The following is a 25847-nucleotide window of genomic DNA, read 5'->3' as shown; positions in this document are numbered from 1 at the left end:
TGCACGTTTTTTTTTAATTTTTTGGTTGGGTGCCCTGGTATGCAGTCCAGTCAGCAGCACAGCTGAACCCAGAGCGCCAGGGCAGGGCCTGCGAGAGAGGAAGAGGAGGGCTGGAGGGGCGCCCGCAGGCGGACACAGAGCTGGAGGGAGCACCCCAACCGGCATGGCTTCTTGGAGGGTGCGTACTGCGTAGCAGTTTTCGGTTTGTTTTCTACTCTTTGGCAAAAGCCCTTCGCGCCTTTCACGCAACAGTGCTTTAAATGCCCAGCACTCTCCCAACGGCTTCACTGCACTGTGTTCAGCGCGACAAGCACCGCTCCTCGGGGACGCTATACTTTCAAAAGCATAGTACTGGCACTTGACAACGGGGCTCCTGTACTTTAGCGTGTAGGGCTGATATAATGTTACGAGTACAGCACTGGCACTTTTTAGCATCTTTAATATACGTGTTAACGTAGTGATACGCGCAGGGCTGCCATACTTTTAATGAGACAGTACCAACCGTTTTCACCAGTACTGCTATATTTTAAATGTGATGTTTCCAACGTTTTCCAAAAAAGGGCCAGCACTTCTCAGCCATGCTGTGATTTATTTAATGTATTAATATGACACAATAGCAATACCTTAGCAAAGCTGCCGTACACTTTAATTGGAGAGTACTGCACTCCTTTATAGGGCAGTACTGGCACTTCTCATCATAACGCGTGGTTCTGTGGGTATAAGCAACTCTGCCCAGCGGAGCTGTTGTACTTATAAAGGGTCATTGGGGCCTCCAGTCCAGACCCCCGTCTGCAGAAGGGAAAGGGTCAGAGTAAAGATGGGAGGATGCGCTGTGCATTGCGGGCGGGGAGGATGTTGTGTGGCAGGCCGCCTGGGTGCATGTCAGTTCTGTCAGGTGGGCCATAGAATGTATGATGTAGGCAAGAGGGCTTCATTCTAACGGAGACGCCTGTGTGCAGATTCGTAGACAGGGCAGGGCCTGACTTCTGTAAATGCCCCCACTGCTGCGCTGAGTGGGCATTTACAGATGTGAGGGACTTGCGTGGGCCCAAGCACTTCAGCTTCAGGCCCCACTGGGCCCCCATCCCGGCTACTCCTCTGCTGTGTGCTCTGAGACTACCACCGTGGTGACTTGTCCTAGTATAGAGACACTATGACCATAGCATGGCTCATCAGCAGGGCCTCGGCGCGCCTTCTATGCTTCTAAGCAAGTACTCCCCTGCTCGGCTAGTACTCGTTAATTGGGGTAAAAGGGCATCACTGGAAGGGGCTGTCCAGCACTACTTGGCCGGGGCTGCTACACGTTAGGTGTGACATTTGCTGCACTTCTCAGCAGGGCCACTGTCCGTTTAGTGAGACAGTACTGGCTCAGCGACTGTCCGTTTATTGAGACAGTACTGGCTCTACCCAGTAGAACGGCTTTACTTGTAATGGGGAACTACTAATCCCTTTAAGTAGGATTGCTGTTCACTTAACGGGGCGATCCTGGCACTAGTCACTAAACTGCTATACTTTGGAAAATACAGACACATGGCATTTGTTCTAATATGCCCGAGTTCATTTTGGTATGGTGTCAATGTGACAAACAGGCGCCACTCCAAGCGGCACCTGTTTTTCCCGACCAGCCCCTACTCATGAGTATTGAGGTATTCATCCTATGTGGTATTTGTAATATACCCAGTGGTTGAAATGGAAAAAAAATGGGGTGGGGGATCCCAGAAGGGCCGGGCTGGGGGCAGATTTTGAGGGGGCGGTGCCCGAGGAGGCGGAGTTAAGGGGGGCGGAGTTGGCAGTTGACCTCCGATCAAAGAAAATGTCCAAAATAATAGTTTCAAACAGCGCTATTTCTTTCATGCTGCTTCTTTTCCAAACTATATATCAATTCCACTTTAATCCACTTCCATGGCATTGGTGATGAGTTACTTCACTATGCGGATAATAGTTTTGACCAGTGTTGCTGAGTAAATATTATTTAAAATGCACAATTTGCATTCCATTTTATTAAAAAAAAAACTTCCCCTTGGGTACTATTCAAGCATGGTGATTTCTGTTCGCCATAAGCAACATTTTCCTTTACCTGAGCCGCACCCAGCACAGCTCCTGCAGCTTCCTTCTGAAAGCAGTTGGGTGGCTGCATGGTGTGTGTGATGTTAATAAGGGTATTTATTTATGCAATGTTTGTCGGATAGCTGTTTATTTATGCAATGTTTGTCAGATACTATCCGACAAACATTGCATAAATACATAAATGATCTGGGTCCATGTAGCCGACAAACATTGCATAAATAAATAAAACGGTCGTGGCTGAGGACTGTAACTTCCTCTTGTGACCTCTTGCAAGGGGTCACTAGAGGAAGTTACAGTTTGCTCGCGGGCGCTTTTTTCTCTCTCCTTCGTCCTTCTCCCCAGTGCAGAGCAGGGGTTTGGGGCAGATGACTCTGGCTGGTTCCCGAGATCCAGCTACACATCTGACGCCCAGAGCCGGCCCAATTGTCAGCGCTGAATATACCACATTCCATAAATAAGTCCTACTCATGGGCTGAAATACCGCCTTAAACTTGGAATTATTTTGCCACTATTTTACCGTCAACTAAGGCGGACGTTATTATTTTGTTTTCTGCCCTGACCCTGTCCATGACAAAACAAGTTGTTCCATTAGTAACAACCACTGGCAATAGCAACAGTGTAAGCATTTGTGGGCATCTAATAGCAGTGCCTGCAAAATGCCTAATACTTTATGCACATGGTCAATCAATGGGTGGGCAAATAACCCAACACCTACAAGCTTTGTGTCGTCTCCAACCTACGGTGCTCACACAATCCGAAGAGATGCAACAAAATGCACTAAAACGGAAGCACCAGCCACATCAAGTAATCCGTTCTGGGCTCTGCTTGGCTGCAAGATAACCAAAAGAGCACCCCGTGAACGGCGCATGGAAAATGGCATATCTGTAAGTCTGCACACCCTCACTAGAGCGCTACTAAAAAGACCAAAAATATCCCGAAACGTGATTGACCTAATTCTGGCCAGTCACAGATCGATGAAATCCTGATTCCACCTCAATGGGATTCAAACATGTGACCTATAGATTGCAGTCTGTGCTCAGTCATCAGCATTCGCTCAACCCAGCCATCTATCCTAGCTAGCAAAGCTAACATTCTCCCTCGCCTTTAACCTGCCTCTATGCCTCACTTCCTCTGCCTCCACTCTAGCACTTCACCCATCATGGTCACATCCTGAGCACAGCTTGCCGTCCTGCCTACCTGAACTTGAAAATGTCCAATATTGGTTGTCCTTATTCTATGTATGTCCACTTAACGGGGTGCAGCCTTGGAGCAGCAGCGAAGGTGCAGAGATAGTGTAGGGCATTCCTGCCCTGGTGTTTAGTGGGTTGCACATTAACCTAAAACACTGGCAAGCCTCCAGATTGGCCAGCTATGCCTGCCGACTAAAACAAAAGCAACCCTGAGATCCGAGTGTTCTCCTGCCAAGGAGAAGACAAGATGCATGTAGCGCCTGCTTTAAGAGTATCACTTCCAGGAAAGCACTACACCAGAGACCTCTGCTGCACAACCAAGCCAATAAGGTGGAGGGGGCAGGGGCATTGGGAGATGCGCAAGTCTCACCACAGTTTGGTAGTGCAGGTAACTGGCATAAAGTCTAGTTTCATCACAGAATGGCCAAGTAACCACCTTTGGTTGATCCAAAAATACTTTCCAGGAGCTGAGCCCACACACTTACTGGCATTCTGTTCTACTGTCCCGTGGAGGGTATTGGAGGAGAGTTCAAGTCTCCTGTGTCTTCAGGTGAAGACACAAGAGTTCAACCTCATGTCTTCGTCGGATTCTCAGAGTCACCTGGGGGGTCGTGGGGTCACACTTTGCTCACCGAGTGGCGAGGGGAAGATGAACATTTAAGTTCTATTATGTTTCAATCAAGGAGGTGGCTAATCAATTATACATGAAATCAAGCATAACTTGCAAACGGATCCCGGGGGCTGCCATGCCCTACCTGCAATACTCACCAGCCACACCTTGCATCTCTGTTATGCGGTCTTTGCACTTCAGAACAGGTGAAAATCCACCCTAGCCGACAGACTCGCTTGCTGAGAAAAGGGGAGCCACACAGCAGGGTCAAAATTGCCCTAAACCAACAGAAATGCTTGCTTACAATTTCTCAAGCAGGTGGAATGTGTGAATGACAGTTCCCATGCAGCAAGAAGGCCCTTCTACAAGCAGTTAATTTATTTTGGAAGCATTGACATTGAAAAAAATATATGTTTCAAATCAGGCCCATAATGTTTTCTAACAGAAAGCATTGCCACACAGTTTTGTTTTTGTGTGTCTTTATGCCTTGACTGAAAAGCTCCATAACGCATAGAAGATTTCTTTAGGCTGACATAATTTTGCATTCATATACTTGTATTCTTCCATTCCAAATAGGGAACACAAAGTTACTGTCATAATATTTTTGGTTCACTTAAGTATTTATAAATTTGTCATTTGGCTATTTTCGGGTTACAATGTGATTTGTGCACAAAATCCCACGAACATACAGAGGACAGTGCTCAAAATCCGTGAGCACTCTCCACTGTGTGTTTGGGGCGTTTTGTTCGCACTTCGATTTCTAGCTCCCGCTGTCGGCATGCATCATGTTGCAGGCAGCTGGGAGCTATAAATCCAAAGTGCGAACAAAATCCTGTGCACACGTAGAGGACATTAGCACTGTCCTCTTTGTGTTTGCAGGATTTTGCTTGTACTTTGAATTTCAACGCGGTGCATGCCGGCAGCAGGGAGCTAGCAATCCTGAATGCGAGCAAAATCCCATTAACACACAGAGGACAGTGCTCACGTCAGAGAGAATCTCAGGGCTAGAGACCCTGAGATACCTCCGACATGAGCACTGTGGGGTTTCATGTCTTACTGCAAGTGTTTTTATTTGAACACTTTACAGTTGGTTTAAAAGCAGCGGGGAAGGAAAACAACGGAAAGGGAATGCATCGAAGGACAAAAATAGAGTTGCGGTGAGGCAGTCAGTGTATGTGTATGTGTGAAGCCGAGCACAACCAGTCAGATTGCAAGACCATGCAGGGCAAGCATCTGCATGACCCTTCTCCGCTAACAGAGGCAATCAGTGAGCCAGTAAGGGTTCGAGCACTACATGACATGTATCACAACATTGCCGATTTTGTGTTGTAAAAGATTGATACATATTAAAACAAGAACATTAAACGCATTAAGCGCAGAAAGGACAGAAATAATTACTGCTGTCAAAAGTATTGTAATTTAATTTAGCTATTTTAAAAAAGATCATACTCACATGATTCAATTTTATTTTGAAGATGCATGGTATTTTCCCTATTCAAAGATGGCCACTAGTTTTGGCTTGTTTTGGCTTGTTTCCAGAGAGCTTCCTTAGAGACAGTCATTCAAGAAGGCTGCCTCCATGGAAGACCTCGAAGAGTTGGGCAGGAATGGGTGGGATTAGCCATGGGGATTAGCATGGCTAGGGGCAGGGAATGGGAGGGATTCAATAATCTAACAACTGTGTATCCCTCCTCAAATGTCATCTCCATTGAAATGCATTGCAGACCCTCATTCAAAGCCCATATTTGAAGCTCTCATGCTAAAGCTCTTATTTTAATGACAATAGTTTTAGCTTAAAGGTAGTGCTTTCAGCGCCACCTAATAGCCCAAACTAAAAAGGCGGTGCGAGCGAAACCCTTCACAAAAAGATGCCAGAAAGCCACCAAGCAATTGCGGCATAGGGTTTATTACTGACGCTTCTGTGTGTTTTTAGCTCCATAGGACTCATATCGGTATCTCATATGCATTGCCATGCCGCGGTCAGGGATGGAATAGTTTAAAACTAAAAATGGACATGGGGCATAGGTTAAATACTGTATGCATCATTTCACAAATACCCTATGTTTGGCATGTTCTTACTGTGTGGCAGAACACTAGAGACAGTGGTCTATATTCACTGCATGCGGCAGTCCTATCAGAAATACCTCCACTTGATGAGCTCCATCCAGCTTTAGTTAAGCCTCACCCACCCCAGCCCCCGCCTGAATCTCTTACCTTCTACCCTCCTCCATGACCAGTGGGACAGGAGCCACCCCAGCAACCCACCCGGGGCCACACCGTACGCACTTACCTGGGTCTATCGGGGAAGGCCCAGAGGGTAGACCCACACGTGACATCCCATGAAGACACAGGAACTTATTTCCAGGGCCTCTTTTGGCCCCCAGTGCCCCCCTGCGGGAGAGAGAGCAGTTTGGTGCAGGTGTAATGTAGGGCCGTCAAATGGAGAAGATCCACCGGAAGCAGGAAGGCGCTCACCCACAAAGGGAGCGGGAGAACCCCAATGAGGAGGAAATTACCCCAGACTTGGAGGGGAGGTGGGAATGCAAACTGGGAGATAGAGGGCCCCACGCGGTGTGGTGTAACTTATCAGGGTGCCAGGGAGGAGCCCAGAGTGGGGGCAGAGGATTCCACGTGGAGGAGGCAGGGGGAAAGGCCCACATTAAGGTAGCGCTCCCTTCTGAAATGTTATGTGAGTTGTATAGCGCCTATCTGCCATTGCTGGGGCTTCTTGGCAGAGCCCTCACGCCCTGCGTACGTTTGCGTTGGTGAAGCAGTGATGTGTAATCTATGGCGTTGCCGAAATGCTGCAAGTCAAACTCAGCATTTCATCTTCTCGGCTCAAGGTTGATAAAAATGAATAGCAGTGAGTTGGTTTATACTAACAACCATTTCTTTATTTTTTTTTTTTTTACATCAAATTAGTCATTTCTGTGGCGAGAATGCTGCATGGAATCAAGTGAGTGTTTTTTCGCTGAGGAATAGGTCCCATGCTGGGATAGGGGCACGGGGAAGGTCACCCTGCACTGAGTCACTGGAGAAAAAGCACCCTACACACAGGACGGGTCCACAGAAAGACTGGCAGAGAATAGTGCCATAATCCCCGAGCAAGGAGCAGAGGCTTTCATGGGGAGCACCTGCATTTCAGGTACAGAATTCACCCAGCGCATGTGCTACTGTGCTGTAAGCGGGCTGGGCCCAGCCGGCCCAGCCCCAGCAGTGTCCAAAAATTGGGGCTGAGCCAGCCGGGGCCCTGCCGGGGCCCCACCACACCACAGCGGGACACATTATCCCACCACGACCCCAACTTCGACGGGAGATGCGCCCGCTATTTTCGAGTCAGGCAACCTGGCAGAAGTGCCAGCCAGTGTTACATCCTCCTGTGACCCCTCGCGCGAGGGGGGGTCACAGGAGGAAATACTGTCCTTTTATTTCCCCGGTCACCGAGGCATCTTTGACCCTCGGTGAACCTGGGGACTCCATGCCATATTTCTATTTTTATAAAGGATGCCTTGAAAAGTACATAAACCATAGTAAGGTACACCTACACATATATATGTGCTTATATATATTTATATATTTGTTTGCGTACCTTACTATGGTTTGTGTACTTTTCAGGCCACTCCCGCCCTGCAAGCCACGCCCCCAAATGAGCCCCCCCCCTCGATTTCTTACCCCACTTAAAGCCCTGGCTACAGTGGTGCAAATCATTCCAAGGCATTAAAGGGACATCAAAAATGCGCAGCTCACACACTTCCAGGAACAGAGCACATTGGTTCTTACCCTTATATGCAATTGCAGCATGGCACAGACCAAGCAAGGGAACTTCCAGTGTCAACTCATGACATTTCACCTTCAACTCATCACTAAATCGCACTTCATTTCTCTACGCACGTCCAGTAGTGCAGAAACCAAAAGCGATGGATGGAAACGTCTGAATTAATTGCACCCACAAAGAATGCCCGTGAGTGGCTTCCATTCCATCCTTTCTGAATCCATCTACATCATCACTACACACCAGAGGCGTTGCTAGGGGGGGGGGGGCTGAGGGGGCTATAGCCCCGGGTCTTTTGGTTGTAGCCCCGGATAGAAGCTCAGGGGTTACAACCAAAAAGGCTAGCTAGCCCCCAGTCCCAAAGGTCCCAAAATTAGCCCCAGATCTTTTCCAAACCAAGCAACACCCTTGCCACACACCATACGCTCTGCTCTCCCTCCTCTCATACACCAGAAGTCTCCTCAAGCCTTGATTGGGTCATACAGAGGACCGTGTGACCCGTGCACACCATTTATTCCAGAAGAAGTGGGCGTCTCCTCAAGCCCTGATTGGGTCATACAGAGGACCGTGTGACCCGTGCAGATCGCCTGGTGAAGGGCACATGGAAAATGGCATATCTGTAAGTCTTCTCATCCTCGCTCTCACAAGGATCCTGGCAAAATGGCATCATTATTAGCAACTCCACTTCCCCACTGGCTGGTTCCACAATCCCCTGCCCCTCCACTTGCTGGTCTAGGTAGTCCCTGCCTTCTTTTTCTCGCTAGTCCTGGATTCTCCACCTGCCCTAGCTGCTCTTGGTGGCCCCTTCCCTATCTAGACTTGGTTTCTCCCAGCTCTTCCCCCTTCCCCCCCCTGGCCATTAGCCTCCATGTCCTCCTCCCCTGGCTGGTCTGGGTTGTCCCCGCACCTCCTCTTCTGGATGCCCTACCCCATCCCTCTCTAGACCTATTTTTTCCACCTCCTCTATTCTCCTTCCCATACGTTAATCTTATAATGCATACTTTATCAACCCAGCTACTTCTCACTAGTTTTGTTCCTTCTTCCACCAAACACTTCATATTACAAAGCACCCAGAAATGCCATTGCTATTTCATTGATTGTCCTATGTAATGTCTTTTTGTTCAAAACCCACATTCTCTGTTTTCTCCTGTAACATACAAGCAAAACAATTCAACAAACAATGAGCAAATCTCTCATGGTTCGGCCCCTAGTGGGATCGCTCTTGCCTGAACTTCTATCCCCATGCCCTCTGCTTTAGGAATAGAAGTGACCACAGGCATCATTTGGGTTTTTGGACCACCTCATTCATGAGGTGCACCTTTATTCATAGACAAAGGGAGCAAGGGGCCCACGTCCTGGCCTATATCCTCATTCATAGGGGGGACACAGTATATCAACCAAACCACTTGAATTACTCTGTGTAGTTTCCATGCTAATTTTAGTTTGAGCTATTAGGTGTCGCTTGTAACACCTATAAGCAGAAACTATTGCATTAGAGTGCAGATAGGGAGAAATGGCAAATGAGGAGGGACACACAGCTTGTAGGTGTTGTTTAGTTATTTGCGCACCCATTGACTGCCCATGGCCATGCTAAGCCCTATGGACATTCCGACCCAGTTCCTTCCCCTCCTTCAGCTGAAACACCTCCTCATGGGCACTCTTTGAGCTCGCTTTAATCAAGCCTTACCATCAAACTTTGCACATGAAGTGCCTGCCAGTATTAGTTCAAAGCATTCTTTTGAGAGTTAATGACTTAATTGGAGTTGTAACCAGTCTACTGGTGGAATAAAAATGTCTTAACCAGGTCTGCCATCAGCTGCTCGATTTATAAGCACTATGCCTGTCCTTCACTGAAGTCCTGTTAAAAAGAAGCATTGGCAAAGCCAACAGTTTTGGCTTGTGTATAAGTATTAGACATCTGCCACGCACTGCTATTAGATGCCCAGCCACTCACACCTGCTACCATCAATGGCCAGTTAACCACCAGTCTTGCTCCTGCCCACAGTAGCAACAGTCCATTCCAAACTGTTAGACCCTGGCCATTCTACACAGGAACAGAATCAACCACAGACATGTCACTGCGTTGTTGGCTCGTGTCACTGAGGTGCAACCTGATTACAGAAGTACACGTTTCCAATGAATGCACTGCCAGGAGTTAATGTCCTGCTCACACAATGACAGGTGTACCGTACATTTCCAACTCATGTTGTAAGTGTATTTTATATGAGTTTGGCTAGGTTCACATAGATGTGACACACCAATTTAACGCCCACGTTTATATAATCCACCCCACAATTCAGGATGAGAGATGCGCACAAAAAAGAAATATTTTAGAATAATTAGATACATTTTAGACAAGTAGGTCTCCAGCTTTACCCTGGAGCCCAGCGCAATATGGTGTATATATATAATCATAAAAAACGAAATTATGCCTGCCTATATGAATCTCACTATTACAAGTCCACAAAGGCACCCTCTTTTGTTCATTACGATCTCCATATAAATATGCTATATTCTATAGACACTTTCTGCTTAGTGTTGATCTCTTTTCTGAACACCACCAAGGTCTCAGTAAAATATTCCACACAATGCAAATATAATTCCATTTTTGATTTTCTCCAGCATCAAGGCAAGTATGGCACTGGTGAAAAATGACATCAATGAACAAAATATAGATATGAACAAACCTACTTGTGGAGGTGTGAGATAGTAAATATATTAACCATGCAGAAGCCAGTTGACATCTAGGCAAGTATTGGCTAGCATAGTGCGATGTGCCATTTACATGCAAAAAGTGACTCGTTTGCATTGGCTTATGTAAGTTAGCATTCACCAATACTGTCCTCTGGAATCTATATTTTCGGTTATGAACCCAAATGTACACTGTACTTCCTGCATGTGTGGGTGCAGTTCTCTTTAGATATACAAATGTGACTTTCATTAGACCAGGATTTGTTCTTTCATCTTTCGTGTGTGTGTGTATGGTTTTTCTTGCACACAAATGGATTCCTGCCTATCCAGAAACATGCACATTTTTTAAAAGGGCTTGTAGCTAAGGTTTCTGGTCTCTCTATATTTTGGGGCTGGAGATGTACTATCCTCCAGTTACAGATATTTAGTTGAAAATTCTCTTCCCTTCTGCACTACGGCTGACTCTGCCTAGGCATTGACAGGCAGTAGAATGCAGAGGATTTGCACTTTGCACTGTTCTTAATAAACATAAACAATTCATTCAGCATACATTTCATCACACAAATATGCAGTCTATACTGAAGTCTTCACTGGTGGCATTTACAACATGATATAATCCCAGGCGATAGTGCTAGCTTTGTACTATGACCCGCCATGACTCAACACCGGTTTCGTCCATTACCTATATTCTCAAATATTATTTAACTTCACCAAAGTAATCCCATTTTAAAGTGATAGTCAAAATGTTTTCAGTTTTGAATTTCGTTTTTGATTGCAAATTGAGCAGGCCTAAATGAAACCACATCTCACTTTGTATTTGGTATGCGAATGAGGAATCATAGGGCATTATGATATTAACACATGTGCCCCTAATTTCGAATTGCACCCCCTTTTCATTTCCCTGTCCCCTTCCCAGATATTACCTTGATAAAAGTTGGACAATTGTAGGGAATATGTAGGGGTTTCTTTTGATTTAACTTTTATGATGCAACTTCTGATTTTAGGAAATTCAGCTGGGGACCCAGCCGGCCAGACGTAATCATGTCAGCAAACCCTCAATACTGGTGGCCTTTTTGGAATCAGTCACTGAGTGCCAGCTGGTCATCTCACTATGGACTGCTCTGGCTTCCTTCTTCATAATGGACAGAGCCTCAGAGATTGGTCTGCCATATGCTAAGAGTCTGTTTTCTTGCTCTGCAATCTTCCAGTTGGTTGCCACCTTTCTCTTCTTTGCCCCAATATTCCATAATCCAGACTTTTCTTCTCAATCTCTAATCTATGTGTATGCTATTCTTTTAGGCTTTTACTCCAACCCTACACTTAGCATAGAGGTGTGGTTTCCAAGCCACCTGACCAAAAAGGAGGGGGCTGCTGCTCTTTCTGAAAAAAAAGCTTATTTAGTTGTTATGCTCTACCTTCTGAGTCATCAGTGCTACCTTAATACAACATAGATTTTTAGATTCCACACGTTGAGGTGAACATTTTGAGATCCTGATCAATTGAATTCTGATTGCATGCATTTGTAGCAAATTGGAGCCATTTGCCAAATGACAACATATACTTTTGTTTCAATATTCTGAATTAAATGCTCAGATAAATCAGAGCTTTCCTGACAATACAAGGCTCATTTCGTTTTTACACATTTTAAGTGAGATTTGTGTTCATTTAAATGCATTTGGATCTCTTTGGTTTCTTGTTGCAGGAGTTCTCCTTAAGAGGGCAGAGACGACATGGTGTCTAAATATTCTTTCTCCATGTTCTCACTATTCACATTAACTGGTCTTGGCTGTACATATCTTCAATGACCTTTATCCTTGAATAATCCTAGGCAGCTGGCTGAAGCCATACACTTAAATGTCAGAGATCTTCTCAGTAACCTTTCAAAGGCTAATATATATATGACATTGATGGATGAGATTGAGGTTCCAGATTCTCTCTGGTCTTAATTTTTGGGACCCATTACAAGGCACCTAAAGGTGTGTTGATGCAATCTCAGGAACCACCAGGGGCTGGATTTAAATAACTTATTATGTATATCTTTTGTGTGCATTCTTGCTATGCGGGGCAAGGAAAGTGTAACATGTGAAGAATTAGAAGTTTGGTTCCCAGCCAGTTCGAAACTTTCCTTTCCCATTTTGCTTGCCAAATCAGAACTGAGGCCTAAAGACTGATCCACCTTTATTCTTGGATTTCAGCTTCTCTTGATTGAACTAACCCTGTGTACTTTTAATCAGATGATTCTATAACCAAGTTTCCCATAATGGTACAATATAGGTCAGATGTTTAAAGTAATATTTGTAACGCTAGAGGAAGCCAATCACTTAAAAAAAGCATTTTTCTCTGCCAAAAGCTGGATTCAAAATGTGCAACATTTGCTTGATGTTAGAGCTTAGGAATTTACACATGACAGAAATGCTTTGCCAAGAAGGCCTGTGTACTCCAGAGCACATATTCAAGATGGGCATTGATGGAAATACATGTTGGCAAATTTTCTGTGTGTTGCACAATTTCTGGAAGAAAATATGTCACTGTGCATTGATGTTCTGAATTCTGGCTTAAACACAATCAGGCTAAATGCAGGATATGGCTAAATGCACACCTTCAGGCTAAATGGGAGACATGGCTAACTAAACAAAATCAAGCTAAATGCAGGATATGGCTAGCTAAACACAATCAGCTGGGCTGGCTTTGATTGAGATCGGTATTTCTTCTTTATGGTCGTACCGTGGCGTCTTCGGGTTCAGGAAGGCTTCTGGAGGTGAGGTAGCATAACGGCAGTGGGGTCTCCTCAGAATTAAGTGGCCACATGTAGAGGAATGCCCCGGTCCCATTGATCAGGATGTCACAGCTCCACGAATGACGAGGTCCAAAAAGCTATTCCGAGCCCCAGCAGGCTCCGAAAATTGTGTCTGAGACAAGGAATAAGCCTGCACTTGCCATGTAGCACAAAGGTCACTGCAGGCAATTCTGAAAAGAAATTCAAACCAACGCTGTTAAAGCCTCATTAAGTATTTTCTGCTCTACCAACGTAGGGACCAAGGTGACTTATTGGCACTGTAGTTAGTGCAGACCATTATTATGAGGTCATAGAGTAACTGTGGCTGGGATTCCCGCAGTGTGAAACGTCCCAGCTATTATTTAATATGTCCATTGGGATGTCTACCTGTGTGATGCCTTCCATTTTCACTGCACATTCTGGTGTTCCCAGTGCTTTAAGTGGCCTGCAACTCGGGCCATAGCTCAAAGGGGTGTGTGGTCTGGCAGGTGGTCAGTGCCGCAATTAAATGCAAGCAACACTTACCTGGCCTGAATGCTGCCTGTTAGGCCACGCCCCTGTAAGAGCCGTGGCTCGATTTTGCAAAAGGGCCGGTGGGCCGTGGCCTAACTGCCAGCACTCATGTCAGGTAAGTGTTGCCTTAGCTTTTAATTGCAGCGCTGGTTGATGATCCCTGTACCTCTAGTGAAAAGGGTCTCTGGCACAGCGGTCGGCGACACAATGAAAAGGCAAGGCTTTTTTGTTGTTGTAAAGGCTAGAGCACTCGCCGGAGAGCTTCAGGCTTTACAAAAAAAAGCATTGTCTTTTGATTGTGTCATCGACCCCCTGCCATTCACCCTTTCATTAGAGATGCATGGATCATCACCCCTGCATTTGTAATGAAAGGGATGCCTGGCAGCAGAGTCGGCGATACAATCAAAAAGAGAGACTTCTTTTGTAGAGCCTAAAGCTCTTGCCTATACACGCGAGAGCTTCTGGCTTTAGAAAAAAAAGCCTTGGCATCTAGCAGCCTGGTGGTCTGGGGTTAGCAAGGGACTTTATTTAGCCCTGGCAGGGCCCCACCTCAGACACAATTTTTGGAGCCTGCTGGGGCTCGGCCATGGCTAGCCCCAGCCCACTTAAAGCCCTGGGTGTTCATAACTTGGAACAGCTTTTTGTACTTAGTCATTCGGGGCATTCTGATCATTGGGACTGGGGAATTCCTCTACATGTGGCCACTTAATTCTGAGGAGACCGCACTACCGTTATGCTACCTCACCTCCAGAAGCCTTCCTGAACCCGAAAATGCCACGGGATGACCGTAAAGAAGAAATGTTGCCGCCTCGTATTGTATCCCCTTAATATGCTGGCTTTTGGGAGCCTCTTTGAGATTGTTGGGCCTGCTACATCTATCATGTGCAGAGAACTACACTAGGGAGCACGCACCCTTGCACATTGTTTGGGTCCTGGAATCTTTTTGTGGTGTCTGTACCCTGACTATTGTCTATAGCATGATCTTGGGAGACCCTCCAACGTTGGATGCTGTCTTTGTGGTGAAGAAAGTCCTCTTCTCAGGAAGCTGTCAAGCAAGTTACTATTACATTGTAATTGGTTATTTATAATGTGCTTAATACCCAAAGGTTTCAAAGCGCGGGCCCGGGGATCGAACCTGTGTTGCCCTGCATAGTCTTGCTTCCAAGGCGAGCGTGTTGCCCCTGAGCTATCCTCGTTGTAAGGTGACTAGAAACCTGACCTGTTCACCACTGCTCTTCTCGCGAATGAGCCATGGCAATGTGCCCCACGTGGCTGCAATTGTTAGATACTCACATTTTAGAACATTTGTTTCCTGAGGAGACAACGTACGGCCTTTCAATAAGAAACACCACAAAGTCACCTTAAGACCCATATACTGTGGAAGCAAATTCTTAGATTTCTACTGGCTACCGCTGTGTAAATCCTTGGGCTCTGGACTCTGAGTGGCCATCCTAGAACTAGACCAAGTCGGCTCACTGAGGGAGTACCCACACCTGCACTGGAGTAAGAATCCTTAATTTGCTGCTTGGTACATCTTAGCTAGAGGCATATCATTCATAGAGCGTCCTAAGGCTATTCATGCAACTGTTTTAGAAAGGATAATACTTTCTATTTGTATGTCTTTTTATCAGACATACATATCTTTGCTAAGTTTGATGTGTGGGATAATCTTCTGATAATGAAAGGTAACGTTTTCATAATAGCCTTCCAAGACACTCATTATTTGAAATTGCTTGTAGGTGCTACGCTGTAATCTGAGCCCACCCATCCACCTTCGACCAAGTGCAGCCTGAGCCTTCATCCCCGTTACCAAATAGTTAACCTGATGTTTTTGTAAAGCCATTGGTTTAAAAGTTGTAGATGCTGCTGCATCAGGAAATTTAAGAAAAGTCACAGTTGGACCACTTCACATCTCTCCAGTGATTCCAGACCAACACCCAGTGCCACCTGCAGTTGCACAAAGAGAGAGAATTCCTTTGATAAGATCACAGAATTCTTAGGTGGTTCAAAATAAGTGCTGAGAGATAGTTGACAATTCTGCCATACGAAAACCTGACAGTGCACTAATCATCTATCTAACAATATAATAAAAGGCCAGATGTATGTTTGTCCTGTGTCGGACGCAGTCATTGCCTATTGTCACCACTAGAGGGAGATGTTTCCTTAGGATATTTAGAGACACTGCCAATCCACATAGCTTCGTCTTTTGTCACCGCTAGACGGAGCAGTCGTCTTAGGCCATGTAGTGGTCCTACTGGTGGCCCGTATACACAGGCTTCTACACTAGTATTACCATCAATGCCTCTTAGACAGTTCATAAAAAAGGAATCTGAAAAGCTGAGCAAGCCTTTCATTGAATGCTCTTGTGGCAGGGCAGCTGGGATTCTGCTCAGTGCTGGCGGAGGCAGCAGCTTTGTAACATCACAACCCAACTGTAATATGGTAGTCCACTGGGGTAGTGATGTCATTTTCTAATTACAGGTGAGTAGTACTGCCACAACTAAACTGTGTTACGATAATCCTTTACATGTATTTGTGCAGATATTGCAGATTTCCTATACATGCAGGAGTCTTCTTTACCCCATTAAGTGTTAATGTTAAAGGATATTTGTACCTTGCACTATCACCACCGGAGTGGTCCCCTGGCGCTCTGGCGGCTCTGAAAAAAGGGGACGGGGGAAGTTAGTGGGAATAAACTGGACAAGTGCAAGAGAGCAGTGATGTGCTGCTGTCAGCCTCAGCCCGGTGGGTCCGTTGGCTGGGCTTGGGGTGTTTTACGATCGGTAGTCGTCGTGTGCTGTTGTGCGAGTCAATGTGTGGTTTGTTTTGTTGTTGCAGTATAGTGAAGTTTGTGCAGATTCTTGTTTAGTAGGCTTCTGGTTGTGTTTGGTTAGAGTTTGAGAGGTGTATGCAGAGGGTTAAATTGTTAGTGGATTGGTTAATTGGAATTGCTGTCCTTGCAGTTATGTCTAGGTGTGATGCTTGCTATCATTCACTATTTCATCTGAGTGTGGCACTTGCTTTTCATCAACATCCTATCTAGATGTGGCAGGCTGGTGATCACGATTACATCTAAGTGTGGCGTATGCTATCTAGATGTGACGCAGGCTAAAGTTAAGAATTCCATCTAAGTGTGGCACATGCTAACATTCATAGTCCTATCTAGATGTGACGCAGGCTAAAGTTAAGAATTCCATCTAAGTGTGGCACATGCTAACCTTCACATTTCTATCTAGATGTGACGCAGGCCAAAGTTAAGAATTCCATATAAGTGTGAAGAAAAAGCAGATCAAATCCTGGGAATTGTCTTTATCCTGTACACTGTATGTGTCTTACCGTCGGACCGCTTACTGCATATTGGGGTTTCGTAGTGGTGCTTTTTAATTTAATTAGAAGTACAACAGTTCATACATCTTTTTCAGTATCTCCAAAAGGATCAATGTTAACAAAACTTTTACTACAAATTCCATGTTTTTTTTCTCGCATTTTTTTAAAAACATCTTTTTATTGTTTTCACATAAAGAAAAAAACCAGAATGCATTTTAGCATGGTAACTTCCCTCAACTTCTGCCCCTCCCAGAACCCCCCCCCCCAGAAGAAATAGTCAGTGTTACTTTGTACTCGGGTAAATCTATGAACTGAATATGTCTGATTTTGATGTTATGCGGGCACCATTGTTCCATATAGTCTGATTGTAAGTATTCCAGAACCTCCCTCACTCCTTCAAGAAGGATTCTCGCGAGCCCTGTAGGTGATGAGTTATCTTTTCCATGGTCATTTGTGACCAAACCTTCTGCAGCCAAGTGTATACAAGAGGTGGGTCTTGCTTTTTCCAGTTTTGGGCGATTGTCGCCTACGCCGCGATTACTAGGCCCATAAAGCTCCTCCAGTGTGCTTTTTTGATGCTCTTGGCATGTTGATCCTTCATTCTGCAGAGCCACACTTTTTCCCCCATCTGTTCCACTTCTGGAAACATCCTTTTCATTTCCGTTTTCACATCTGACCAAAATTCTTTGACCCCCTGACAGTCCCACCATATGTGTTTCCACGTTCCTGCCTCTAAGCAACCCCTCCAACAGCAGTTGTTCTTTTCCGCAAACATTATACTGAGCCTCTCTGGTGTGTAGTGCCATTAAGTAACTATTTTTAGCCACATTTCCCGAGTTTGCACTGCTCTGGTAAGTTTTGGGATGCCAGCCCACAGATCCATCCACTGTTGTTTTGGAATCTCTTCCCCTAGTGTTCTCTCCCATCTTTTCATGCATGCCCATTTGATTTCTTCATTCGGAGTGTTGATGAAGTTATAAAGAGAGGAGACTAATTTCTTGGCTCCGGAGTTGGTTAGTAGGTACTTTTCAAATGGGGTGAGGTCCCTTGTGGCTGCTTGAATGACCTCGGGTGTTGCCAACCAATGTCTGAGTTGCTCATATCTATACCTGTCCACCTCAAGTTCCATAAGATTTTGCATTCTTTAAATGATCGTATTTCTTTGTCTTGGAACATTTCACCAATTCTTTTGCACCCTGCTGCTTCCCAGTTCTCAAAGGCCCTGCGTTCCTGTCCCGGTGGGAATAGAGGGCTTTGACAGATGGGCATGAAAGGGGCTATCCCTGATGACATGATGCCCTTCCGTGTTTGTTCGTCCCAAACATCCAGTGGGGTTTTCATGACCTCACTAATACGGAGATTTGGGTGTCATTTGGGTGTCTACGTTGCTTGAGTTTCCAAATAACATCCTCCAACGGAGTTCTAGCGACCACCCTGTCTTGAGTCACCCAGATCGTTTGTTGATCCTCCCCCAGCCACTCCTTCAACACTCACAGTTGTGCTGCTTGTTAGTATTTTCTGAAGTGAGGGAGTGACAATCCCCCCGCTCTGGTGTGTGCCGTGAAGGTGGCTCTGGCGATCGTTGGGGGTTTCCTGTTCCAGATATAGGACGAGACTGCACTTGACAGTGCCTTAAAGAAAGAGTTAGGGATTCTTATAGGGAGGGCATGGAAGTAATACAGCAACGGGGGGAGCAAGTTCATTTTCACCGCTTGAATTCTACGCCACCATGAGACCATTAACGGGCACCAATGTTCCAAATCTCTTTTCAGTTTAGCGAGAAGCAAGGGATAATTTCCCTGATATAGCTTGTCTATCTTATGTGTGTTATACCTAGGTACTTGATACCCTCCTCAGCAATTTTTAGACCAAGCAGACCCGCCTCCCTTTCCAATGCCCCTCTCTCCCCAGCCAAAAGCAGTATCTCTGACTTTTTCCTGTTGATTTGTAGACCAGAAATCTCCCCAAAAGCCTCCAGTTCTTTCAATGTTTGCGGGAGGGACCTGCCCGGGTCTTCTAGGGCCAGCAACATGTCAATCTGCATAGGCTATGACTTTGTGTTGTGTGCCTGGCATCTCGATTCCCCGCACCTGGGCTGATTCCCTGATTTTGATTAATAGTGACTCCAAAAAAATAGCATATAGGATGGGGGAAAGCAGGCATCCCGGTTTGGTTCCCCTTGTTATCCGTACCCTATACGTGATCTCCCCGTTTATCGCTATTCTTATTGATGGGGACTTGTAATTGGCTTTAACCATGTCAATGTAGTGTTCGCCAAATCCCATGTGTTTTAGAGTTTTAAAGAGTATGGACCACTCCTCCCGGTCGAAAGCCTTTTCGGCGTCTAATGACAGCAGGATTGCTGGCGTGTGTGTGATGTCAATTTTTTCTACCAGGTGTATTATCCTTCTCAGGTTATCATGTGTTTGTCTGCCCGGAATAAAACCCGATTGGTCTGGGTTTATTAGAGAGGGGAGAAGCGGGGACAACCTAGCGGCCAGGATCTTGGTGTAAATCTTAGAGTCCAGATTTATCAGGGCTATTGGACGATACGAGCCAGGGAGGGAGGGATCTTTACCTGATTTATGGAACACCAGGACCTTTGCCTCATTCATGGACGGGGTGCTGTTTCTGCTTTCCCCAAAGGTGTTTAGCAGTATTGTTATAACTGGGGTGAGAATGTCTGCATAGTTTTTGTAGCAGGGGGCCGTAAAGCCGTCTGGACCTCGTGCCTTGTTGTTTGGGAGTCCTGCAATTGCCCTTCTCACTTCTTCCTCACTACTCGCATGTGCATAACACGATGTCGAGAATTGATTACCTCTGGTTGTTGGTGGGACTGATGGGCTTCCAATGCCAGTTTGTCGTCTTCAGATCTTTTTGGAATAGGGAGAGATTGTAGCAACCTATCTCGGCTGTCCTCATCTGGGCGCTCCGTCACAAACAACTTTTGGTAGAATGCCTTGAAGGTCTCCCCTATGTCCTTGGTGCGCGTTAGTGTCTCTCCTTATGCGTTTTTGATGTTTAGGATGGACATTGATTTTTGCTTTGTGCAGAGTTGTCTTGCTATGTATCTGTCTGCCTTGTTGGCTTTGATGTAGTATCTTTGCTTGAGATCGAGGAGGGACTTCTCTGCTTTTTTATTGCGAAGTGTTTCCAATTGCCCTTGCACATGTCTCATCGCTTTCTTGAGGCTTCTGGTGGGGTGAATCATTAATTCCTCACGGATGTCCGTTACTTTCTTTTCAAGTTCTTTTTCCCAGGCGTGCCTCTGCTCATCCTTGGTGGCTTTCAGAGTTATCATATGCCCCCGGATCACCGCCTTGAAAGCCTCCCAGACTTTTCCCAGTGGGACATCCCCTGTATCGTTTTGTTCAAAGTATTCTGTGATTTTGTCCCTTATTGCTTCTCCCGTCACCAGGTCATAGAGAAGATCCTGAGGTAGCCTCCACTGCCAGAGACCTCCTCCCTTCCCCGGGGTCTGAACCTCCAACCATAGCGGGGCATGATCCGACAGTGCTATGGGGCCTATTTCCAGTCCTAGAATTTTGCCCATCAGTCCCACCGACAACCAGAGGTAATCAATTCTCGACATCGTGTTATGCACATACGAGTAGTAAGTAAAGCCACTAGATTGCCCCTTTAGTTCCCTCCATACATTGCACAGCGCCATCTGCTCCATCTTTAGCTTGAGGTGCTTGGACGGAGCCCCTTGACTGTGTGGTCCCCCCGCACTCTTGTCCAGACTTGAGTGCCAGGCCATATTCAGATCTCCCCCCAGTATTACCTCTCCTTTCGCAAACCCTTCTAATTTCCCCATCATGTCCCGCAGAAAGCCGTCCTGACCCGTATTGGGTGCGTATATCGCTGCTAGGGTGAGCCTGATACCGTCTACCTGGATGTTGTCAAATGCAAACCTCCCTTCCCTATCCGTCTGCTTGTCTATGAGTGTTACCGCAGCACCCCCTTTTATTGCTATCAGTACCCCCGCTCTTTTTTCCGTGGCATTTGATTGTGCCCAAACCTTTTACCCTCTAAAATATACTTTCCTATTATCCTGGGCTCTTATGTGAGTTTCTTGTAGCAGCAGGATATCCTCCCTCTCCCTCCTAAGCATGGTCTCTACCTTTTTCCTCTTCACCGGGGAGTTCAGGCCCCTCACATTATATGATAGAATTCTGAGTTTCCCTATCTCGCCTAGCCCGGCGTCCAAATGATCCAGAGTGCCGTGTTCCCAACTTTCTTCCGGAGTACCCTCCCCATCCCACCCCCCCAACCTTCCCAACTCCCCCCCAACCTGTAACGCTGAACCAACTTTGGTCCCGAGGAGGGCCCGGGTACCTAAGGATGCTATGGCATTGCGCCTATCGCTCCCTGCCCTTGGTAAGCTTGGGTTAAACTTTGCGGGGAGTCCTAAACCCCGCATCTTCCTCAGACCTTACTGAGTGCCCGTTCCTGACTTCCAGCCGGGCCGCTGGAAACTGCGATCTCCGAGTGTCCTTCAGTGTTACACTCTCCAGCCTCCTGTAGTTGGAAACTGCCCCCTACAATTCCTCTTGCATGGTTTCCCCCACCACTCCCCTGTAGTCTACTTGGAATTCCCCCTTCTATTTAGTTTCTTTTTTTGCCGGGTCTCTTCCCAGCCTCTCGGCCTCTTATGGAGTTCCCCTTTTGTCTTGGTGCCTTTGCTTACTGCCTCCTCCACCTGTAGATCCATTATGTGGAGCCCTTCTTCACAGGTTGTCACCCTTCTTTGTTTGCCTTCCCATTCGTACAACAGACCAAACGGGAATGTCCATTTGTACCTTATTTCTCTTGCCACCAGCTCTCTTACCAGGGGGGCCATCTCTCTCCTTTTTAGTAATGTCACAGATGCCAGGTCCTGGTATAAGTGAATGTCCGCCCCGTTCATCCTTATTTGATCGACCTGCCTCGCTCTCCTTAGAATGTGTTCTTTTTGCGGATACGAGGAGAGGGCCACCAGTACATCTCTTGGTCTTTCCCCGGGGGCGCCTGTTCTTTGTGGTGCCACTCTGTGCACTCTGTCTATCCCAATGCTGTCCGTTTCTTGCGCCTCTATGATGTCTCTAAACACTTCCTGCACAGCGTTTTCAGATCCTTATCCAGAACCGACTCAGGCATATTCTTAATGCAGATATTAGATCTGCGGGATCTATTTTCTATGTCCTCACACTGGATCTCCAGGTTGTGTGTTAACCTCACCAAGTGTTCCTGCGTTTCGCTGTTTTGTCGCGCTTCATCCTCTGCATTCTGTACTATTTTCTCAAGGGTGTCAGTCCTTTTCTCCAATTTGGCCACATCCAGTTTCAAATCTTGGACCGCTTGCTTCATGTCGTCCCTCAATGTGGCGAATTGGTCCTGCAACGTTGACATGAACTTGTCCTGCAAGTCCATAAACCATGTATGCGTGTCGTCCCTTGATGGAGGTAGATTGCCCAAGTTGGGGGGAATATCAATATCTGTGGGGTCTTCCGATGTCTTTCCCCTAGTGCTTACCGGGGTATCTGTCGACCACATATGAAGCAGGTTCGAGTCTTGTTTGGGCGATTGAGAGTTTGATTGGTGAGTGCCCTCTTTCCCCTTTGCTTTATACATTGCCCCCGAGTTGTGAGGGTCCTGCAGAGTTTCTTTAGCACCTGTGGGGGACGTTAGTGCTGTGCGCTACGGGAATTACTCTTGCGCCTCCACCTATTGGGCTGCGATGGACGTAAGGGGGAGGCTGGTCTTGAGGCCTTAAGTCTCTGTGGAAAGGGTGCAGTCTCTCCTGCCCCCCGGTATCGCCTGGCTAGAATTCCAGATTTGAGAATGTTGGCACTGGGGAAGAAATCCTGCACTCCGGCCCCTCCGCCGACAACCACCCTCTCCCCCTTCTGCGGTTTGTATTGATGATGGTGATGATGGTCTTGCAGGGCGGGACGGGGGGTTTCACCCCCGGGGTGGTTCGGAGCCTTGCGTTTATTCAGTGGGATGGGGGGGTCGCCTTTCTGGAGCCGACACCCCACAGTCTTCTTTGCAGGGGGGGAGGAGGACGAGGGGGAGAGCGGTTCACCTTTTAATTTTCCGGCGTCTCACGCCGATGCTTCCCAGGATCTGATCGCAGTGTGAAGCCTCCTCGCCCCACTGTCCTCCGCGGCCCTCCACGGCTTGTTTGCTGGCGTCAGATCGGGGGCCGCACCACGCAGCCCTAGAGTGATGTGAGCTGTGCCCTGCCGGTGGTGAGCCCTTCTCTGCTGATAGCCCCGCTCTTTCTTTCCCTTCTGTCCTCGGTGCTCCCCTTTGCTGTGTGGCTCTGTGCTCTTCTTGGAGGGAGTTGGGGGCCGTTGCCCTGCCATCCCTGTGGGATCACCCTCAGCGCCCTCAGAGCCTCCCCCGCTCCCTCCAGTTGGCACAGTGGTGGAATGAAGGCTGCGGGGCCCCCGCAGGCTTATTGAGGTGAATGCTGCTTCGCACGGGTGCCGATCCTCGTGTACAGTGCTGCTGGGGTCACTCCGCCTCTGCCCCCGTCACTTTGATTTTTCGATCGGCTCCTCGGAGGGGCAGGGGTGCCTGCACTACGCCGCCGCAGCGATGCCTCTGCTTACGTCCTGGGGGTGAATTCCCCTTACTTCGGCGCTAACGGGCTCTGCTTGTACAGGGCTGGATAATTAGGTGCAATCTCCCTCAGATTCACGGCTCAGTGAGGTGCTTTATTGCGGCCCAGCCATAGCGAGACTCAAACGTGTCTCCCTGCGTCGGCGGCCATCTTGGAATCTTTTTCTCGCATTTTAACACATTTCATCGAAAATAAACGTGGAAGGAGATCCCTGCAACTCCCTCCACAACCCCCCACCATAATTAATACCCCCCCAACCCCATCTATAATTCTAATGAAAAGTGTTATCATTCGATGACAAAGAATCGTTGCGATGTGGTTCTCAGTAATGGGCTTTGATCTTTTGAGGGTTATGTTACGGGTGACCCTCCCAATGTGCATTGCCCCTTTAAGGGGATGTGTTCCTCCCACGTGTGTTGCCCCTTTAAGAGGGGCCATGACTGTGTCATGGCCCAAGCTAATAAAAGGAGCTCCTGCAGGCACGTGAGACAGAGCGGCTGCAGACTCCCAAAGAGGAACGACTGAGTCCGTGTCTCATTATCCATGTAGGCCCCAGGCCTACACGTGGAGGCACAGGCCTGCACGCCCAGACACTGAGGGACCCGTATGCCAGGTTGGTAGCCGAGGTCCACTCAGTCAGAGGCCTGGCAGGCTGTGACCCCACGCCAGGGTGCCGAGGCCCCTGGCACCCGGGGCCATGCCGGATGTCCAGGGCAGGCCCCCACACCTAGTGGGACTGCACGGCGCTAGCAGAGATAGCGCCCAGGGGCGCCCGCCGGATGACCATGGCCGGCGACCCCCAACAATGGCGACGAGGACCACGAGTCCGCGTGGCCCCCCTGCTGCCAGTAAGTGGTGGAGGGGGAAAGAGGAGCGTCCGACCCCACCGCGGGTCCAGCGTGGCCTGCGCCTCACCGCCACAGCCTGGGCGATGTAGGCCCGGGCTGCCCTGCGGTGGGGCACACACCCCGCGGCGTTCCGCCGCAAAGAGAAGAACGAGAGCGGCGGCTGCCGCGAAGGAAAGGAGGTTCCTGCGGGGAGAGGGTGAGGCCCCCTCCCCCCAACGACATCCGCCGCGGAGCGCGGGTGCGCTGCCCTGGCCTTGCGAGGATGAAGAAGAGGAGGGGCGGTCTCTCTCACGTGAGAGCTGTGGAACACCCGTCCCCACCCCACCAGAGGCGGCGTTCCGCACCCTGGGTATGTGACACCCGACGCTAGAAGAGAGGGCGGGGAGTGCCCATCACCCCTGAGTGCCCGATTCCCTTTCCGCGACAGGGAAGAATATGGAGCGGCTGCAGCCGCGAGAACAAAGGGGAGACCGAACCCTGCTGGCCGACTCTCCCTGGCCGCGGTCCTCTGTGAAGAGATTACTCAGGCGGCCAGGGGAGGGTCGGCCTGAAGTTTTCCCCAGCGGGTTTTTTTTTTACAAAAAAAATGACGCCTCCTGCCGAAAACAGCGATCGGCGCGTGTGCGCACTGATCCCGCCCGGGAGAGAAAGAGGTGGGTGCTCGCCCCTGCAAGCCCCAAGCCAGAAGCCTGCCAGAAAGTAAATGGGGGAGAGGCCCACAAGACTGACCTCCCGATGGGGAAGAAGTCGTGCTGCCCCAGGGGAGAGAATTATGTCCTGGGCAGCCGCCAGTGAACAAAAAAAAAAAAAAAAAAAGAAAACGGTGCTCCAAACCGGAGTGAAAACAGGGCGGTGGATTACCTGTGCATCAAAAGGGAGCCTGTCCAAGAAGAGAGAGGAATACCCAGCTGTGACAACCGGAGGCCGTATTGCCTGCACGGCCCTCTGTGCTCAGCTGTGCAAGGTCCCACCATGCGGGAGAGCTGCGGCCGCAGGAAGGTGAGTGGCTGCCGCCCCATGGGCGGCGGCAGGATCCTCCAGCGTGCTGCCCTGCTGAAGTCCCTGTAAAGGTCCCAGGGCAGGCGTGGAAATGAACAGCTCTGTGTCAGAGCTAAATGAAACACCAACAAAGAGCCTGCTGCCCCTCCATGTCCCGGGACCATCAGCAGTAAAGTGCCTGGCGGCTCCATGTCAGAGGTTGGACACAGGTTCATGCCTGGTGGTGACAAGGTGCGGCGCTCTAGGTTGGCGCTATGCGAACAGAAGCACATGGCCCTCACAGTTATCCTGAGCCCCACCAGCGCAGAACAATGAAGTGCCATGGGTCACAACAGAGGCAAAGAAGGATCGAAAAGGGCAATCCACCAGCACCAACGCATGTCGCATTGCTAGTCAGATGAGTATTCGGATGGTCACTACTAAGAAACAAAACTATCTGCAAGG

General features: G+C 48.0%; 1 protein-coding gene across 4 annotated transcripts in view; it reads left to right on the top strand.

The window, feature by feature from the left end:
• Window positions 1–25847, top strand: part of KIAA1614 (KIAA1614 ortholog) — a 383065-nt gene that overhangs the window by 425 nt on the left and 356793 nt on the right. For 2 of the 4 annotated variants that reach the window (XM_069641449.1, XM_069641448.1), the window contains exon 1: window positions 27–178. The exons of the other annotated variants lie outside the window; for them this stretch is intronic. The gene's annotated coding sequence lies outside the window, so the exon portion shown is untranslated. Of the gene's footprint in view, window positions 1–26; window positions 179–25847 lie in introns of those variants that run through there. 4 annotated transcript variants of the gene reach the window in all.

Source organism: Ambystoma mexicanum, chromosome 1q (assembly GCF_040938575.1).
Source record: "Ambystoma mexicanum isolate Mex_15411 chromosome 1q, UKY_AmexF1_1, whole genome shotgun sequence".
Taxonomy (NCBI): Eukaryota; Metazoa; Chordata; class Amphibia; order Caudata; family Ambystomatidae; genus Ambystoma; species Ambystoma mexicanum.
This window is presented reverse-complemented; position numbering and strand designations above follow the sequence as displayed.